We start from the raw sequence: 21,544 nt of genomic DNA on the forward strand, positions 1-21,544 counted from the left end.
ATGTAAAGGACAACTACCAGGTTTAAATGATCAATGGTCAATACAGATACATGTTTTTTTGGGTTGTTTTTTTTTGTGGGACAGCGATGATATGTGAAATACAGCTCAAAACATAAAATGAGGGAATAAAACTAAATGCAATAAAATGGGATAGTAAGAAGAAACATTTAACACATTAAACAATAACAGACAAAGATGACAAAAAGATGAAATCTGTGTGTATAAATACCCCAATAAATCAAACCTAAATAAGACCAACTTGCCAATACACAAGAATATATGCTACAGGAAACATTCTCTCATGGAAATTCATAACAAACCCAGATAAAGGGCTGGTTTGTTTAGGCCATTAAACAAGGGTCACAGAGGGGTCATACAGACTCCCATCCCCTAACACAAGAGGCCATACTACGTACGCCTGGAAGCGCCTCTTCTTGGGTTTTCTTTTATTATGTCTCACTAAGAGCAGCACAGTGATGCAGCAGGTAGTGTGTGTGTGCTGCACAGCTCCAGGGGGTTGTGGGTTTGATCCTCGCTCTGGTGACTGTCTGTGAGGAGTGTAGTGTGTTCTCTCTGTGTCCACATGTTGAACTGGCTGTGCTGAATTGCCCCTTAGGTGTAAGTGTGAGTGAATAGGTGTATGTTGTACTTTGTGATGAACTGCTGCCCTGTCTAGGGGGTATTCCGGGGAAGGCTCAGGGTACCATTATGACCCTGACCAGGAAGATGTGGAAGAGAAGATGGATGGATATTTATCACCTGTCGCTCATTGAAGCAAATGGACCAATTATATTGCAAACAGATTTTTTTCCCATCAGTCTACATCACATTTAAGTTTATAGGTAAAGAATATTTGCCTACAAAGGAAACATACTTTATTATATTAAATGGAATTTGATGCACAGATACTTTTTCTTATTGTACACAGTCTGATTTCTGGCTTATTATGACTTATTACTGTCACTACAAAATGTAAATCAAATCTAAACTACATAATAAATTGTGTAATTCCACATAAAACATATCCAGTGTAAAATGACTGATACCCTACTAACTCTGGACCTCATCAATTATTTGTATTGAAATTAACTGGCTTATGGAAGTGAAGTGAAAAAGGGTATGAAATTTCACACACCTGTGTGCTGATCTAATCTCCACTTGTCTTTTCGCCTTAGGTGGTCTGGGTTCTGTTAATAAGAGGACAGCAGGTTTAAGATAAGCACTTACAAGAGGACATGGCCTTGGGATTAATCTCACTATAATGAGATAGTGGTGGGTCCGCTGCGTCACAGTAGGTTTGACATAGGTCAGACCCTACCAGGCAACAGACGCCCGACTGCAGAAATGGATTTATATTTCCGAGCCCATTCGAGTGACCCAGACAACCAGACAAGAGGATCATGGCCTACACAATCTGGCCAGCCATAATGAGTCATGAGGCTGAAATTGAAATCTCACCCAGACCTGCAACAAATGCAACATCACAACATAAATTCCACATCAGAAAAGCACAATGGAAACCAGATTCTGTCATAATGTCATAAGTACTGTGTAATAGGCTGTGAGATTGCTTTTGATTGATTGATTGTTTGTTTTTCCTTGCCCACTGAAAAAAGTTCATCATTTTTATCTTTTTTTCTTCCAATCGCCAGATCTCTAATTGCTAGATTACATGGTGCCACACAGCTGGGACGGTGAAGGCTAGAACATAATTCTTCTAAGACATAAAGCGGAGCAACACCACATTTTTTCAAGCTGCCTCTAGCACTCCATAACTAGACTTCTCAACATGCTTGGAGGAGAACACTAAAGTCCAATTCTCTTACATCAGCTAACTGACTCCTGTGCCAGATGGCATCATGCTGAATGATAGGGGGAGAAGGAGGGTTGTCTACTTAGAAGGGGCTGTCTCTGTGAAAAGAGAGGCGTGTAACAGGTATGGGAAGGGTGGCAGGGGTATTACTTTTAATGTGTTCATCGGATTTCTTGAAAAGCCTATAAATAAATAAAAGGAGCAAGGCAAATCATGCTCTCTTGAACTCCCTGGCATAGGCACAAACTAAATCTCTCAGCCAAACACTACAAATGATAGAAAAGGAGAGGAAATGGAGGTCCCCATCACATGCAATGCTCCTGACACGGGGAGGGTGAAGACTGACACACACCATGTGCACAGCCAGCCACCGTCTCTTTTTCCGAACTGCCACTGATGCAATGCCACTACGCAACCAACGCACTCAGAGGAAAGGAGATGTGTACCTGGCTCTGATGCACCTGCCAGCAGATGCCAGTACTGGCCAGCATTGCACTGGAGTGATGTGGGGAGACACTCTCTCAGTGTCCCGGCTACCGATGGTTTGCATTCTGATAAGGATTCAAACTAGCAATCCTCTGGTCATAGTGACAGCCACTTATTCCACTGGACCACTCAGCGATCAAGTTACATTGTCTCCAACCTTCTTTTACTACACAGTTCATGAACCAAGAGAAACTGAGTTCAACACAACCTCATACAAAACATTGTTTTTTGATTTTAGAAAACCGTGCTGTTTCTTAACAACAAGCTTATATGAGTTATGTGGCTTAAGCAAGAAATATTCCTTTTTCTGCTACTGGGCTCCCTCCCTATTCCCTCTCCCTTTTACTCCACTGCAGTAAATACGAATTACCCCTCATGGACAGCAGTACACATGCATTTGTGGACAGACACAATAAGTGAAAGAAGCATGTGGACGGACAAAGTTGAGAAACACAGCAGGATTTTTACACAAATATGACTTAGAGTACGCAGCATTCCGCATTTCTCCCAAGAGGCCTCGTTCCACCAAAATTACCTAGTACAGTAGCAATGTTCCAGACCCGGAGCGGCAATGAAAGAGACCTATTACTCCCTGCTGCAAGTCAGTGTACCGTCAAAACGACTTTTGTTGTCACTTTAAGGCACAATTGCTACATAATGACTTCATTCAATCTCATAACCGCCAAGTAGTTTTATAGGCATAGTTCAGTGTTTATTATGATCATGTGTTCAAAATGAGATGACAAGAGAATGCTTATTCCTAGCTACATGGACTCTCCACCCAAGATAGCCCTCAGTGTGTATTGTAATACAATGTAACATTAGCCCAGTAGCACAGCTCAGAGTGTCTCATTAGATCTCTATGGTGATGAGTCAGGGCCGCCCGCAGGTGGCTCCATTAAACTGTCTGAGCATAAATGGTAATGCATCTAATAAACAGTGGCAGCACAGTGTGAGCCCGCTGCCAGAGCTAACCTGTTCTTGCCCTCCGTGCACCCACCACTGCTTTGCTCCAATTAATCTCCATCGGTGAAGAGAGGCGTAGGCTTGTGTATAGAGAAAGGGAGAGAAAGAGAGAGAGAGAGAGAGAGTGAGAGAGAGAGTGATTAGGCTATCTGTAATTTTCAAAACTGCGTTTGCGTGCCTTGCGTGTAGTCATGTCTATCTGTCCACTTGCACAGAACTGACCTTATGCATCCATCAGCTCAGCACTGACCCACTAGCTTAAATCAAGAGTGCCTACACTGGACATCTCTCTGACCCTTTTTGGAATCCCTAAGCACTTTCTCATTAGTGCAGCAGCTACAGAGACAGAGCACTTTTGAATGTGCAGCGAAGAAGCTAATTGCGATTGCTGTCAAGCCTGGTGCCGCAGGCTGCTGTCTCCTGTGAGTTTCCCGTTAGAGGTGAGCCAAACATTTATTATAATAAGAGAGATATTAAAAGAAAAACAGAGATCTTGTTTTGCAGCCAAAGACTCAGAGCAGTGACCTCCCTCCAGGCCAGGGAGGACCCACGTGGCCGCCGCATTCACATTCTGATGCGCTTAGCCTCTGCTAAGCTACTCTGGGAATACCTAATGTGTCCCTTTTTTAAAAGTCGCTGTTTCATGAATTGATTTCTCTTCCGAGGCACCTATTTCCAGCTTAACCAGCACTTTAGGTCTGAGTGTGATGCAGTTATGTATGGAGGGTGTTAAATATGTATAAGGGGAAAAGGAATTGCCTGTGGGAGTTTTATTTTGGTGGAATGTGATGCCGAAAGAGGTTAAAAAAAGAGGGGGGGGGGGGTGCTTTCAGACCAGACAGAGGAAGTGGACGAGCCTTAAGCTAAAGCTATGTATTCAGCGTCAGCAGCAACACTTGTGTGAACCAAACACATAGACACATATAGCACACACCTGACCCCACAGGGTTCCTAAACCCCCTGTGGTAGATGAAAGGGGCGTGTGGATATGGAGGATAAAGTGTTCTCTTCCCATCTTCCTTCCTGCTTCATCCTGAAATGTCAGACAGCTAAAGCACACTGTGGCTGTGAATCCGACGAGCCGAAACAGATGCTTCAGTAATATAATAACTCTATGATCACTCCAAATCTGTACATATATGAACCAGTCTCCCAGTGGCTGGATACTTTACTTCTTTACAGAGTATGCCTATATGCCTTTATGACATATTTAGCAGATGCTCTTACATAGATGCTCAAGAACGACTTACAGAAGTGCTGTGCTGTCCACTTAGAAGACTTGCAACATACACTATGTGTACAAATGTTTGTGGACACCCCTTCTAATTAATGCATTCAGCTACTTTAAGTTGCACCCACTGCTGACCCAGATGTGCAAATTGACACACACAGCTTGTCTAGTATCTGCAGAGATGTACCATGCCTAATGCCAGGTGTGGGCAAGGGGGGTATAAAGCAGCATCGCACTGAGCTGTGATGCAGAGGAACTGTATTCTCTAGAATGATGGTCCTACATCTAATTCAAGCAATGAATAAGCAGGTGTCCCAATACTTGTGTCCTTTTTATAATTTGGTACAAACAATTCACCTACCCCTTCGTAGCTGCACTAACAATGCTCCAGAAACCTCTTTTCAAGCTGCTGCCAATGCATCATCGCAAGGCAGCCAACCCAATCTGAGGAAAGCCACACCAGCTAACAGATGCCTGTGCCGACGAGCATGAAAGTGGTGAGGGGAGAGAGCGCTTCTACTCACAAGTTTATAATCCCAAGCCACGCTATGCTATTGGCATCCAGAGTCCAAGAGAGCACAGTTGGCACAGAGAACACCAATTGGAGAGAGAGCATCAACAAAACTCCGGCCGCTGATAGCAAAGTGGCATGGCTCGGAATTCGAAGTATCTTCTGAAGTTTGGGGTACTGATCAAGAGCCACGAGAGCATTAGTAGGGTCAGGATCTGATGTTAGATTATCCCTTTTGGATCACAAATGCAACTCATCCCAAAGATATTGGATAGAGCTCCATCACTTCAGAGCAGGCAGTTCGGTATCGACAGTCTTCTGAACCACCATTAGCCTTTCTGCTCTGAGGAATGAGCACAAATCTACAGTCAGCCCTCCTATTGATCTCGGTTAAGCAGGAGTGTGGAGAAGAATCTTATTCAAAGTTATCACTCTTCCACTGCAGTCTGTAACACTGCTCATTCCTGCGTTATTCATATCATGTACACACCCTTTCCTATGATATTGAAATATCATTAGTCTGTCATGTCATTCGAAAATTTACACCCTGACACCATAAATCTTAGATTTGTCGAGACACGTATTGAATTTGCCTAATGCACTGAATTAAGACTCTTCCTCTCTCTCGTTCTCTCTGCATATATCTTTCTCTCTGTCTGACTCTTTCTCCCTCTCTCTCTCTCTCTCTCTCTCTCTCTGTAATGTTTCGGGATGATTTTTGTAGCAGTTCTAATATGTGGTTGCTCTTTGCCGTTGCTTCATGTGCTCTACAGTAAATCCACATGGTGTCTGACTTATTCGCCTCTTCAGCGTCTTATGAGCTCCACATTTCATTGCGGCCTCGCTGCAGGCACATTTATTAAGGCCTATGTGGCTGGCTGGCACCATTTGCCACTGAGGGGGAGGAGAGATTAACAGCAGTGGAGCTACAGGTCTTAATTCGAGAGCACGCTGTCTTTATGTTCCCCCAGTGGATGTGCATGTGTGTCTGTGTGTGCGAGAGAGAGAGAGAGAGAGAGAGAGAGAGAGAGAGGGGGACTGGCTACAGATGTACAATGATGGAAAGAAGGCCCTGAAGCTCCATGCCAGTTTAGGTGTCCATTAGCGGGTGGAAACCAGCACGTCATCTGCTGTAATTGCAAGTGACTGCTGGACTGATGCGACTACACTGGTGCTTTTTAAATATTTATATCCACGCCCACAAGGAATGTTGGGAACATTTGAAGAGCAAGAACAGAGAGAAAGAGAGAGAGATACAGAGAGAGAGAAAAAAAAGAAGAGAAGAAAGCCAAAAAAGTGAGGGTAGTGAAAAGGAGAGAACATTTTTCTGAAGCTGGACAGGATGGCTGGAATAATTTACCGTTCCGGAGTGTCAGTTTCTTCCAGCGCACCCGCCCCTCTTTCTCCTCGCTCCTTATCTGGAGCTCACTCTCAAAGGGATTATTATGTTTATGGCAGTGCCACTGCAGCCGCCTGGAACAAAGCAGAAAGAGCTGTGCCATTCTCACCTCCTTCACACGAAGCGCGCCTCCAGCCCTTTTTGGACAGATGGACTAGCGGACGGACAGGGCTTTTTGATGTTTGATTTGTTCGACGCGGCCGAGGCTGGCGTTTTCTCAGACACGCCCACCCACACAAGGCCAGACAGAGCTTCAGACTCCAGCTCCTCGCTCTCTTTCTCTCTCCCCACCCATCCCGGCCTGCCAATGCACCTGCCCCTTTCTCCCTGCCCACTAACCACAACTCTTTGCAGTTAATTGGCCCATTCTGAAAAGGAGCTGGCCTCACCAAAGTGTAGGATTACGCCATGGTGCTTTGGAGACCTTCCATGCGTCTCAGTCTTTGAGCTGTCCGTTCGACTGAAAGACACTATAGAAGGATCTTCACTGGCCGGGCTGCCATGTTTGTGATTTTGACGTAATTTGTTTCCCATGAAGAATCACTAAGTCGCTAAGTCCGGCACATCTCTTCCTCTAGAGTGGTGTCCAGACAGTTGAAAGCCAGGAGCTTTAAACTCTCTCTCTCTCTCTCTCTCTCTCTCTCTCTCTCTCTCTTTCTGTTTCTCTCTCTGTTTCTCTCTTTTTTCTGTGCGCCATTTGTGCACTGTTTTTCTCCTCCGCTATGCACCAGATTGGCCATAAAACTGGAGATTAGGGCCCTCACAGGGGGCCCGTCACTCTCCTGGTCAGATGGGATGATCTGATGGAGTTATTTCGCTCACAGACACAGATGGGCAGCCTCAGATTGGGGGCGTGCACCTGGGGAGAATAACAGGGCTGAAGCAGCAGAGCTCCAGAGAGAAGGGAAAGGCTTGGAGTCTAATGTAGCTTGTATTGTCTCTGTTTCTCCGTCTTTTCCATTGGCCCAGTGTCAGAAGCTCTTGTGTAACTGTAGATCACTAGCAGTAGATTTGGCACTCTAAGCATCTAGCATTCTTAGTTGCTAATCAGTTATCTTCAAATAGAATTCACTTAAATATGCTTTATTATGCTGAAGGTGTGCTTTCATAGGCATGAACTTTATTTGCCAAGATGTGTTCAGGTTATCAGGCCATCCTGTGGTGCTAATGTGAAGGTAAACACTTATCATGGTCAGTGTCTGCTTCTGGGCCTGGTTTCCCAAAATTATCTTAGTGTGAAGAGCATCTTAACTGGTAGAGAGAGTGTATTTTTGGGAAACGCATGATTAGTCCAGTACTTAGTGTTCCTTGATTTTAGTGATCATGTAATGTTGTCATCAGTTAAGTGTTTGTGGCAGAAGCTTAATTTTCTTTTGTATTCAATATATATTTTGTATTTTTGAATTTCTGGTACTCAATTCATTCGCACAGTCAATTGCCACTGGATGTTTACCTAGCAGTAAAAAAATAACACAGTATCATGCTGTAAACTGTTATAATGGAATTGACCACACTGTACGTTTTACAGTATGCAACTGTATTAGAAACAGTTTGATACTACTTTGTGCCTGATGCCCCTTTTTACCTTTTTAGAGAAACATATATATATATATATATATATATATATATATATGTGTGTGTGTGTGTGTGTGTGTTTCTTTAAAAAGGTAAAAAGGGGCATCAGGCACAAAGTGCCTGATATATATGTATATATATAGCTCCAGTATATATCATTTTACAGAGGTCACATTGGTGTATACTTGTGCTTTCCCAGGTAGAGACTTAATCCTTGGTCTAGATAATCCTGACCCTGTTGGCTGCAAATCCAACTTATTCTCAATGTATATTAAACTTCTACGTGCCAGGACTTTTCACAAGCTGCTGACATGAAAAATATATAACATGTCTAGGACTTCCCCCCTGATTTTGACATTAGTGCTTGCTTAAGCATTCTGTGTGTGGATTCCTACAGCTTTAAGCTTCTCTGTTTAAGTCCTGCCTATATTATGTACCTGCACTGAGATCAACCACTGGTCAAATTGCTTCGATGTGAGAGAGCGAGTGAGAGAGAAAGAAAGACAGAGAGAGAGAGGCTACATCCCAGTTGCGTACTACACACTAGCACTGTAGGTAACAGACTATACATGCTAATCATAATATTGTAATATTATATAATAATATATATATAATATTATATGTGTATAATATTGTATAAAATAGAGTTTTGCAGGTTAGTATTCAAAATTTGAATGTACAAACCCGTTTTGTACTAAACTGAAAGTGATGAAGCGCTAGTTCTTAGATGAACATTGCAAGTTCTTCTAAGAAATAGAGATGGTGATGGACTGCACCAGTTTAAATTCCAGGGTAAATACACACGTCACTTACAGAATCCAGTAGACCAAATATTCTGAAAGGTTCAGAAGTGTTGAGTTTCACATCTGTAATCAAATTAGTGTTCAACACAGCATTAAAACTAAAATATCACCCCACCAGCATATAAACTAGTCTGCTTTCTTCCCTTTCCCTCAACAAATGTGGTACAAAAATGTGTGTGTGGGGGGGTTGGGGGGGTGGTCTGGGTGAGCAAACAGGGATCCACGCTAGGCTAAAAGTTCACTAGACGTTGCTAGCTCATATCATCTCTGATGATATGCAGTACCTGCATTTTTTTAAGTATCATATTGGCAAAAAACTAATAAGCTGAAACTGTAACCTACACTGTTAAAAGTATGAGATGCTTGAGAAACATTTGGAGATTCTTCAGTTTGAAACCGAAACTTCTTAAGGTGCTTTGAGGAACCTTCAAGAAAAGGTTTTTTCGAAGAAATAGGTTCCTTGAACGTTCCTTAAAGCACTGTAAGAAAAACTTTCAAAAGTTTCTCATCTATTAAATTTTTCACATTTTCACAGTGTGCAGTCAACTGGCAGCCTGCAACGTGCTGTAATGTCACATGGCATGCTTCTACAATGAAATGTGAAACTAACCAAAACAATTGTGTGTAATGAACCCTAAACCTGGTTCCACAAACATCTGAGTTCAATTGACAGACACCTGCTAGCTTATGCATGTTGAAGTGAAAACTAGTACATTTGTCTATTTCTATAGTAAAGAGTTGTGGCAATAAACGTCTATTACTTGTTAGATACACTAACCATTAATACATTAACCTGTCTTGGCTGACTGACTACAACTATGTTATGGGGAAACTGTGTCAATGTGATACTTTGCCAAAGCGTGGCTTTAAGAATGTAGAAGCAGGCTTTCTGATTGTTACAAATGCCTCATAAATCTATGTCATTCAATTTGCCGTTGTGCGTGCAGCAGAAACATGCCAAGCACATGCAACTCCACTAATTGTTTAGACGCAGTTAGTGCGCAGAGCTCGGCTTCACGCTGCGTCTGGCAGCACAGGAAAACAGTCAACTGGGACGTTGCTGCTGTTGCTCTGCAGAACCAGTTCCTGAAAGATAAGCAGCCCGTCTCTGAGCAAACCTCCATACTTCCTCCAACAGCTGCATTCAGCATAAAACATGGAGCCTGCTTCTTCCATAAATAATCACCAGGGTGCAAAAACAACAAACAAACAACGGGATCTGCTGAAGTAATGTCCTAGATTTTTCATACATCATTCTAATGTCTGCCCGTGTTTCTCAATGTTTGCTGCGAGTCTCTGAGGGTCGTTATTAAATCCTACTGCGCCACACTGATGAGAGCAGCGTTTAGACAAACACGCCCGCTTCCTTTCACCTAGCCAAGCATTTCATTCTCATGCACAGCCCATGAGAAAAGTCAAGGCCCTCGTAATGCCTCCACTCTATATAATATCATGGCTTAGACATGTCTGCAGCCCCTAAGAAAGGTAGAGGCATGGTGTAGTTATATGTTACCCTCTCATATTGCATTAAGGGGGTATTATTCGATCTCTGGCTCCGATATGAAATCCTTGTTTTTCATTTCCGAATCAATTATCACAACTCTTCTGGGAGTCTATAAAGAAAGCAGGTCAATATATGCACTTTCAGGGAGCTTACCTAATTTAAACTTCATCATGGTTTGAGACTGTGTTCTAGTGTGGATATGAGAAGCAGTGTCATTAGTGAGACTGAGTTAAGGTCTGAGATGGCCTTTCCCTGCTCCAGCCAGGTGGCTTTATGAAGGGATAAGGATATTGTTAAAGCTGGTTTGATCCCAGCCTGAGGAGAGGCAGGCAGATGGAGAGGATTTCTTTCTGTCCGTCATATTACTCCCAGCTCTTTCATTATCAGTGTTCTTAAATCTCATCTGAGGCCAAGGCCGCTCTACGCTCTGCAGAACCCGTAGGTGCTGTGGGCCTGAGCCATAATATCAATACAGCACAGCTCAAAGCCAATTAAATCAACTACAACCTTTTTTGAACTTACCTTTTCTCAGAGTTGGCTTTTTTTCTGTATATTATTGTCATATCGACTTTGGCCATGAGATAGTGTGTGACCATGACCTTGCTCAAAACACTGCTATGGCTTATTACAGTGGCAAGCGAGTTCACTTTCGGGAACTGTGAGGCACTGCGAGGAACGTTAGATCTCTGCATGGTGTTAGCTCCTGAATTGCCACGTCCATCATATCATCAAATGACCAATTCTATAAAAGCTCTTTTCATGTTTCTGTCTTTTAAGCAATCAAAACCTACCAATGGTTGTTATGGAAACTGAAGCTGGGAGTCACTTTGTCACAAATGGAGAGCAGGCTCCATTTTTTGGATTTCATTCACTCTTCAAGCAGGAAAAAACTGAATGTGGTCAGAAGTGACCATTTTGCAAATATTTGAGACCTGTTTTCCATCTTTCAAACTTAAGGTTTGGAGACTTGGTTCTAGCGGAGTTTATCAAACAAGCTTTAAATTGAATTGCCAGGATTTTGGCTGCTGTTAGTAACTAATTGTCAATAGACAATATATACAGTCAATAAGACCTTCACTGTAAACAGTCTGTCGCACTTTATTTGAATCGCTCTCTACAGATTATCTACAGATGTTCAAATAGTTTAACTGTCTGGTAGAAATTAGTTGTTTCTCATTAAGTTTTGATGAAGTTTAGGTTTAGGATTAGGACCAGATTAAGGGTTAGGTTCAAGTTGTGGGATGAGATTAAAGGGGCCTTAGATTTTCCCCTGTATTTTCCTTGGCCTATTGGAATAATGAGAGTTCAGTAAATGGAACCTCATGAACCTCAAATGCTGTTGTGTCGTTTTTCAAAAGAAAAATCTGGCATGACCAAAACAGTGCTAGAAAACATGCCAATTCCAAGCCCCCAAGACAATTTCATTACAGCCATGACTCTTTATAATTACACCCTCAAAAAAGCCAAACCCAGCCCACTAGCTAAAGCCCTAGTCAAAGCTGGCGAAACTAAAACGGGACACAGACTTCAGGAGAATATGGTGTTACTGACTTGTTGATATTAGAGAGCAGCACATCACTTAAAGAGTCTTCTAGTTATATGGGTTGTAAAGAGTCTTCTAGTTATATGAGCTATGCTAAAAGCCAACACTAGCCGACGCGGTGGTTGGTGTGGCCCAACAGATAACACCACTACCTGCCACTGAGCTCCCACTCCATGTGGGAGACTGGGGTTCAATTCCCACTCTGGGTAACTGTCCTGCGCTACACCAATAAGAGTCCTTGGGCAAGTCTTCTAACACTACACTGACCCACCTCTGTAATACGAGTAACCCTGAAAGTCACTCTGGATAAGAGTGTCAGCTAAATGCCATAAATGTAAATGAAATGTAAATGCTAGCCTTTACCATCTCTCCTCTCCGTTGACTACGAAACTGGAGCTAAACACACATCAGAAGGGAAATGTGTCTATAATGTGCAGCTATTTTTCATACTCACCGTTTATACGTCAAAAAACAACTGAAAGTACTCAAAAATAAATGCATCCTCTAGCACCTCTAAAGTACATTTCACAGATATTTAATTGCATGTAAGTTAAGAGTATTTTTAGCTTCTACAAGTTATGTCCTATTAAAGGTATCCTATTTCAAACAAAGGTGTTACCAATTTTACTGATATTTTAATAAACACCTGAAATAAGGCTCGCCGGTGCTGCTGTCGGCAGAGATATGAGCAAAGCAAATGAAGGCTCGAGATGAATGCACTTTCGTCATGTTCCCATACAGCTTCCTTAAGCAACAGCTTGCTGTGAACTATCTGAGCCACAATAGCATCTTGTCATCATTTCCTCCACCCTGCTGCTAGCAGCCCATGGCACAGTTAGCACATCAGCTGAGTCTGAATGGAATCCTGTCTGATTCAGAGCCTGTTTACTATCAGTCTACCTATGTGGTCCACCAGCAGCTGCTGGGCTATTATAGCAGATGACATGCACATAGGACTGATATATCACAGCCTACACGTCACACAGATTTCCTCCTAGACTCTGCCATTCGACTGATCCAAAGATACTGCACTGCCGCCAACTCTCACAAAGCCATGAGGAAATAAATAACAATATTACGCATAAATAAGCATGCTTTGTTTTGTGTGCGGCCTGCTGGGAATGAATAAGCAGCTACATTTCTTTCTGTGGGATCAAAGCAGGAGGTGAATTCCACGTCTATCCTTCACAGCCGCTCAATTTAAAGGTGCCAAAGAATGCATTTATTAATTTAAGTTGTTCTTTGATGTATAAATAGTAAGTATGTAGCTCCGGTTTTGGGGAAAAATAATTAGTTGTTTAACAAGCCTGTTTACAACACTGTTTACAACACGCTGATTTTCTTTTTATTGAGACCTTATGGTTTATTAGCATAGCATAGCATAGATTCTAGCATAGTTTTAACACTGTAACAAAAACACTGTAATTAATCCAGAGTCTCACCAAATATTGTTGCTGTCCTCTCGATATGTCCTCTCGACTCTAGTCAGTTAGCTTTTAGCCTTGCCTCCACGCATTTCCCCAGGTTTTGTCTTTCTCAAGTATAATTGGTAAAAAGGTTTCCTTCTGATCTGTGGTCAACTCCAGTTTGGTAGTCAGTGGAGTCCAGTTTGTTTTTGAGGGAGGAGACGTTGGAGTAAAAGACATAATATGAGCTAGCAATGTCTAGTGCTAACTTTTAGCCTAGCGTGGATCCCTGTTTGCTCACCCAGCTTTTACTTCATTGCATGCATGGTTTGAGCTCCCTTTCTATGGACACTTACACAGGAAAATCTGCAGTCTGAGGGCTAGTTCACGTAGCAACCCATATTCCCATATCTAGCGGTCTGGTGGTGATGTGCTACTCTCCATTGTTAACGACACCATATTCTCCCATTGTGGTCACCATTTTTATCGCATTCATCACTTTGACCAGGAATGTATATAAATTTTGGGGATGTAAATATAATATATAGTAAAGACTGTTACGAAACTGTCTCGGAATTGACCCAATCAACAGCTCTGGCTTTTGAAGGAGAACACACCATTTGAGTTACAAGGCCCCTTTCAGATATTATGCCATTGCCACTGTAGAACCTAATGAACTTTAATGAGGTGTTTTGATGCTTTTTCTTCTTGTCTGGGATTCAAGAGTATTGCAAATGAAAGGAGACATTTGTTGAAAGGAGGCTGTTGTTCAATGTGGACTGTAACATATCCGCCATAAAGTGGAGTGAAACACACTAAAGTGGAGTGAAACACACCGTCACATCACAAACAGCATCCAGCCATTCCAAGCAGGAAGTGTTTGGACCCCTGCTGTCATATGCTAAGTGCACACACACATACACATACACACATACACAAATACTTCCTGCAGCCCCCCACTGGACTGGGGTCTGTTTGTGAGGATGTTCATTATGAAAACGGTTATGAAGATTGACATGATGCGCGTGAGGCCAATCTATCCCCGGGTTTCCGTGGCAAACTTCTGTGTATTGACATATTGAAATGCGCTCCTCAAATGCCACGGTGGTCTTTTCAAGACTGTCTCATGTGTCAAAAGTGTCACCGGTTAAGTAAACAAAGAACTAAGGGTATATACTGACAAGTGGGCCCTCTGTGTATTGCATTGTTGCCAGTAACGGCTGGGATTCAATGGCGCCTTTCTTCAGGGGGACAGGATGACAGCGGCGGAGTGCTAGGGCCACTGTCTCTGATGGCGGCCCTCAGCCCTCCCGCTTTATCGGCATCGCCCACGCCGGTGCTACCAATCAGCAGCCCAGAGGGGGAGCAGCTGTCAGTCACTCAGACTGACAGGGCACTGGGCAGGGTTGCCGTGGCAGCAGCTGGAGGTTGGTGATGGCGCTTGGAAGGTGCTGTACGGTTCCTCTGAGCCCACGGTGGCGGTAGTTGTGGCCAAACCTGACAGACCGGTGACACAAATGAATGAATGGGTTTATAAAAGGCCGTCCTCCAGGGATGCACAGGCAGTTGGTATGAAAATGAAGCGCTGAGCTGCTTTTTTGCCGAGACGTGTTAACTCTGCTGTAAATAATGTGGCTGGTTAATGTGTGAGCTCAGACAACTCTCTCTGCCTCCTCTGTCTTGCTTACTAGAAGGGTATATTCGCCGTGTGCCTCATATCATACGTCTTAGTGCCGCTCTCAATGACAATGGGCTCTGGCGAAAAGAATGGCTGCCCTCAAATTCCTAATTTTACACTACAATAAGTGCTCATCTCAGCTGCACAGGCCTATTCAGTTGCTGATACGCCATCTCCCCCCCGGATTGTCATTCTCTTGCATCCTCAGGACTGAACTTCCGAAGGCTGGCGCTTGCTGTTTCACAGTGCCAATTTAATAAGTGACTCTTCTGGAGCTCAGTGATGGCAGCTGTGTGTGAAGGAGAGAACGTGAGAGGGCGCGATGCTATGTGGGATTCGGCAGGGAACGTGTTTCTGTTTGTGACTGATTAAAACGGGCAAAGAATAGATCATTAATTAAACCAAAAATTCCAGAGCAGATAAACAAACAGTGTAGTCTCCTCCATCTCTCGTCTCCAGATGTCTGTCCATTTGTTTGGTGCTTTTTTCTGCCAAAAAAAAAGTTTGTGTCCTTTGCTTCAGCAGAGACCAAAAGGGAGTCAGATGGCTTGCCAAGGATCAAGCACACATTAATGATAAATAGAGGGGAAAAAAGCTCATTATCTCAAACAGACTTCTGTTTCTGTCTCCTCAGAGACGTCTTTGACTCAGCGACAGTCTTCATGCTTGTAATCAGCTTACATTTGTATTTTCTCTAAAACCAATCAGTGCACTTATCCACTTCTGGTTAATTGCACTGTCTAGTGTTAGTTCATGAAATGTGCCCAGTCTCAAAGCTCTGCCTAGGGTGAGAATACCAACAAAATACAGCCTTTTGTGAGTTCTTTGTTCAGATTTCCACAGGTCTTTTCAGACGATCACTCACCTGACTGAAGAAAGGGCTGGAAGCAGCCTCCTCTCACTGTAATGGAATTAGACTGCCCCCTGGTGTACTCAGGGCCACTCTTAAAAAATCTCAACCTACTCTGGCAGACACCGAGTCTGATGGCGTGCCAATATGAGGACAAGCTCTGCAATCAGCCTCCTGATGTTATCAGCCAGCAGTGATTGGTAACTCTATAAACACTTTAACAGCAGTATTCCATGGCGTAGGCCTGCGGTTCAGGAAACACAGGAGACTTTTCTTTCCAGCATGAACCGAATTCAACCCTGACAATGAGCTTCCTATACAATCAATCCTAGAAAATAGTCTTGCAAAAGATTGACGAGAAGAATGGCCCTCTAAAGCAACACACTGAAACTTCTCTTCTTTATCAGCTAATGTGATCGGAGACTGGACAGCTGTGCCTGTGCTGGCTTTACATGCTGTTTCGGTAGAGGTTAAATGGCTATTTCATTGAAAGAGGTGACACAGAGTGGAGCATAAATAAATAAAGGCTTCTTCCACTCTCGATAGTGAGTAGGATGTGTTAATAAAGGCTGCTCCCGATCTTATCTGCCTTGGTAAGCATTGCCCTGAGAAGTGCAAGACAGTTTGTGGACTCTAAAGAAGAGACCCATTGTGGCGGGTGAAAATGACTTGGCCTGATGAGATCTTATCTTGCAACCTCACTACACGACACACACCACACGCTCTCCTCAGCACCTCAGATTGCATGTCAGTAAGCGTGCGATGTGCAACAACATCAGAGATAACCTACTCTCTCCATTTCTGTCCTATCGAATGGGTCACAGGCCCTAGATAAATGTCTGTGCTTGTGTGTGTGTGTGTGTGTGCGGATGGACACATGGTGAGAGTGCATTGTTCCTCTCGAATGGAGTGAAGATTTGATCTGGCTGCTCTCCGTGTCCTGCTCTGCTTTAGCTGAAGCACAAAGGCAGAGGGGAAAATAGGGAAAAGTGTGGCTGGGAGGCCTTTCATTCACTCAGCTCTTTCAGGCTGTACTTATTGATCAGTGAGCACCAAGCAGAGTCTCAGTGCTCAGTGTGTGTGTGTGTGTGTAGGAGCGACTCTCCAGGGCCGCCCCTATTCACACGCACGCTGCTTCCCTGCTGCACACTAGCAGGACTCCCCTCTGCGCAATGCTGTCTGAACCTGAACACAGACAGACAGACAAGCAGACACACACTCATACACACACACACTGCCAGTTAACGCTGGGGAAATCTAGCTTTTCAAAAGGTTTTTAAATTAAAATAATTTGACTCCATTCAATCTATTCAATATACACAGTCCTATCAAAATATTATGACCACCCTTAGTTTTAATGAAGTCCTTAGATCAGCCATATAGGAGCACTTTGTAGTTCTATAATTCCAGACTGTAGTCCATCTGTTTCTCTGCATACTTAGGCATTCTTAGTTAGCCTCCTTTCAGCCTGTTCCTCAATGGTCAGAACACCACAAGACCACCACAGAGTAGGTATTATTTGGGTGGTGGGTCATTCTCAGCACTGCAGTGACACTGACGTGGTGGTGGCGTGTTAGTGTATGTTGTGCTGGTATGCCTAGATCAGACACAGCAGTCCTTAAACACTGGGTCCACTCACTGTCCACTCTATTCGACACTCCTACCTAGTTGGTTCACCTTGTAGATGTAAAGTCAGAGGCAGCAGAGCAGCTCATCTGTTGCTGCACAGTTTGTGTTGGTCATCCTCTTGTTCTTCATCAGTGGTCACAGGATGCTGCCCACAGGAGGCTGTTGGCTGGATTTTGATAGCCCATGCAAGCTTAAAATACTGAATATATGCGTTCTAATAGATGTTTAAGATTAATAAATCAATAGCTTAGCGGGCTATCGATGACAGGGTTGTGGGTTCGATTCCCGGGCTCGGCAAGCTGCCACTGTTGGGCCCTTGAGCAAGGCCCTTTACCCTCTCTGCTCCTCGGGAGCTGGAGTTGGCTGCCCACCTTTCTGTGTGTTCACTACCACAGATGGGTTAAATGCGGAGGACACATTTCGCTGTACAGTGACAAATATGTGCACCTTTATCAGACTAAGCCTGGAGAAATGAGTGTTTACTGGATATCACATATTGCTAGGGCTGGGCAACATATTGTGATAAATTGTGTTATTGTGATATGCAATATGCTTTTCTAAGCATATCGAGGATATTAAAGAACACTGATCAGCTGCAGGTTATTACAAACTGTGTAATTAGACTGGTTTAATTAGACTGATGAGGAGCAGCAGATGCTGAATAAAACTCACATCATCTGAATAGTAGTATTTAAGAATCTGTCGTTACTGATGGATGTAGTCTATGATTATATATATATATATATATATATATATATATATATATATATCATAATAAATATTGTGTATCATCATGAAAATGTCTTTAAATATTGTCATATAGTATTTTTACCACAACGCCCAGCCCTACTTTTTGCCCACCACTGCCCACTATTGGCTAAGCCCCGCCTATTCCTCACCCAGCACGTGCAGTGCAGTGAGCAACAGGTGTTCAGGCGCGCTCCTAAAGGCCTCACCTGAATGAGGGACGGAAGCAGCCGCACTCCTCCACAGCCCCCACGCGCAGGGCTAAACTGTTGTGAGAGCTCGCGGATAAAGCCACTGCATGCGTGTCAGCCTAAGAGAAAAAAATGGTTCCGGCACGAGCAGCCAGATTTAGATCCCATCCGCTTTTGTGTCGCGCGCCCAATCGAAAGCACCTCTCCAAACGACAGCGCGGCGTCTCCGCGAGGATTAGATTGATTTTCACCTCATATTCTTCTGCTTTTCCCTTCTTCCTTAAATTGCATTTCGCCGGTTCAGATGGATCACAAAGAGGCCAAATGAGCGCGCGAGAATGAGAGGCGCGCGCGGTTCCGCGCGTCCCCACTGGCCATGGCAATAAGCATGAGCGCGCACAACAAAGAAGACGCGAAATGAGCTGCGTGATGGACAGCGCTCGTGCGCTCTGCAGGACAAAAGACCTCATAATGACCGGCTGGCAGGCAGGCTTCCATTACCACACACACACACACACACACACACACACACACACACACAGCGAAGAGAAGAGAAGAGATCACACACATCTGTAACTGTCCCGTCATAGAAACCGGCCCATTGTGAGCCAGAGATGATAACATCTCTCTCACTCTAGTCTTTATCCCCTTCTTCCCACACACACACACACACACACACACACACACACACATACCCCTTCTTTGACCACATACACACACGCACACGCCACATTTATATACTTTCTCTTGTCTATTTCCTTTATAGCTTTAAAATGCTTCTGTTGACGTTTACATTGCTACACATAAGGCCAGAACCTGTTTAAACACTGGGTAGGAGGCATGACCGCACTCTGGACCGTTCCAATATGGGGGCAGCGCAGACGCCAATGCGACCCCTAGGCTATATCTGTATATCAGAAATATGCTAAATTAGCCAGTAGGGCGTGTGTGTGTGTGTGTGAGAGAGAGAGAGAGAGAGAGAGAGAGAGAGAGAGTATTATATTAACCCCTTCATAGCTTTAAAATGCTTCTGTTGACGTTTACATTGCTACACATAAGGCCATAACCTGTTTAAACACTGGGTAGGAGGCATGACCGCACTCTGGACCGTTCCAATATGGCGGCAGCGCAGACGCCAATGCGACCCCTAGGCTATATCTGTATATCAGAAATATGCTAAATTAGCCAGTAGGGCGTGTGTGTGTGTGTGTGAGAGAGAGAGAGAGAGTATTATATTAACCCCTTCATAGCTTTAAAATGCTTCTGCTGACGTTTACATTGCTACACATAAGGCCAGAACCTGTTTAAACACTGGGTAGGAGGCATGACCGCACTCTGGACCGTTCCAATATGGCGGCAGCGCAGCAGCCAACGTGACCCCTGGGCTGTATCTGTATATCAGAAATATGCTAAATTAGCCTCTAATGCTAATGTATCTTTGCTAATGGGCGTCTCTACACATCTGAACGCCAACATTTTGCATTTCAGACATTGTTCATGCATTGTTTATGGGCCAGCTGTTTCTCACAGCTGATCTTCATTGGCAGTGAATCTGGAAAGTTTGGCCAGTTCTCAACCTGCGTTCTTGTCTGTACTTGTGCTCCTGTGAACTTGTGAAATGTCCTCAGTTTCAGCCCAAGTACTGCTGCATCCGAAAGGTCACTTCCAGCCGAGAACAGTCTGAATGCCCGGATGTGTTCTTGTTCCACCTGTGTTATACAGGATGCATCAGGACGTGACTTGTATGGTTTTGGCACAGCCAAGCATCTCAAAATGCATTACGCACCACGCTGCTGTTCCAGTTGCAGAATGACCGTACAGGAGTTTCTACTCGTGGGTCCAACTTGCCCAGCCAGTACTAGCAAGTACACCGGTCTGAACTGAGCATACTTTGTATGGAGAATCCCCCTTTAGAACTGAAAGGATGGGCAATAAAACTAGTCCTTTATTAATTTTAGCAAATTTAGCGATACTGATATGTTTATATGTGGTTGCTTTTATTGTCGGTATAAGCAATGTTTGTTTTGTTACCCAAGCATCATAAATATTTAATAAAAACTACTGTACATAGTAAAGACAATGGAAGACTGACTGTCCGGATCTCCTGCTACCTTCCCAAGACCAGTGACTACCCTCCATTCCCAGCATCTGCTGTGCTCAAACAATGTGTCAAATGCTCGGCCATCCTGATCTACCAACATTTTGATGCATGATGGGACTGAATCATCATTAATATATAATACTACTGCAAAGAATATCAGGTGTTATATTAGGACCTTTGTAACACTGTGGTGTTAAGGTGACTTCATACCATGTATTAGTAATAAAACAAAAAATGGTTTTGACCAAAGGAGGGGTCTCCTTCTTGTGAGTGCCAAGGTTTCTTCCTCCAGCTGGGAGGGAGCTTTTTTAGTTTCAGGTTTATTTGTCATTTGCACAACATGTCAGGACATTTATGCATTGAAATGCTTGTGGTGAGGCTCAGATTGGTGTTCTACAGGAGGACAAAGCTATATACATACTAAACATATTAAAATAAAGTTATATAAAAAATATATTAAATAAATACAAAATACACACAAAATTCAGAATATACAAAGACAGGAGGGATCTGTTTTCTTATATGCTCACTTGGGGTTGCATGTTTTACTATTTCCTTTGTGACACCAGGTTGTATAAAATACCATACAATAAATAAAGATTTTACTCTAACTGATCAGCAGTTCAAGTTCACTGAACAGAGACAGTACACCTAATAGCAACGGAGGGGTTTGAAAATGGTCAAACCCACTACGAAATGTGTCCACGTACCTTAGGCCATATAGTGTATATGCTACATATTGAAATCAACTTTTTTTTATTAATGTGAATAGATGTTATAGGGCCTGCTAGTGTTTTCCTATCTCTACCTGCAATGCTTCTCACTAGAGCAAATGCAAGGACATCACGCGTGTTTTGACTCACTAGGAGAGGTTAATAGCAGGGTGCATTTTCACATCACAGGAAGTTGCAGGTTAGATCTGTACGACAAGAGACTGAGACTAGAACTGATTTTAATCATTTCTACATCCAAACAAACTAAAAATGAAACCACAAATGCACTAAAAATAAAGGTGCTACAAAAGGTTCTTTGAGCGATGCCATAGTAGAACCACTTTCTAACAGGAATATGTGACCTTTACATTACTAAAGAACTTTTGCATCCAGAGAAG

The sequence above is a fragment of the Salminus brasiliensis genome, chromosome 8, assembly GCF_030463535.1.
Source record: "Salminus brasiliensis chromosome 8, fSalBra1.hap2, whole genome shotgun sequence".
Taxonomy (NCBI): Eukaryota; Metazoa; Chordata; class Actinopteri; order Characiformes; family Bryconidae; genus Salminus; species Salminus brasiliensis.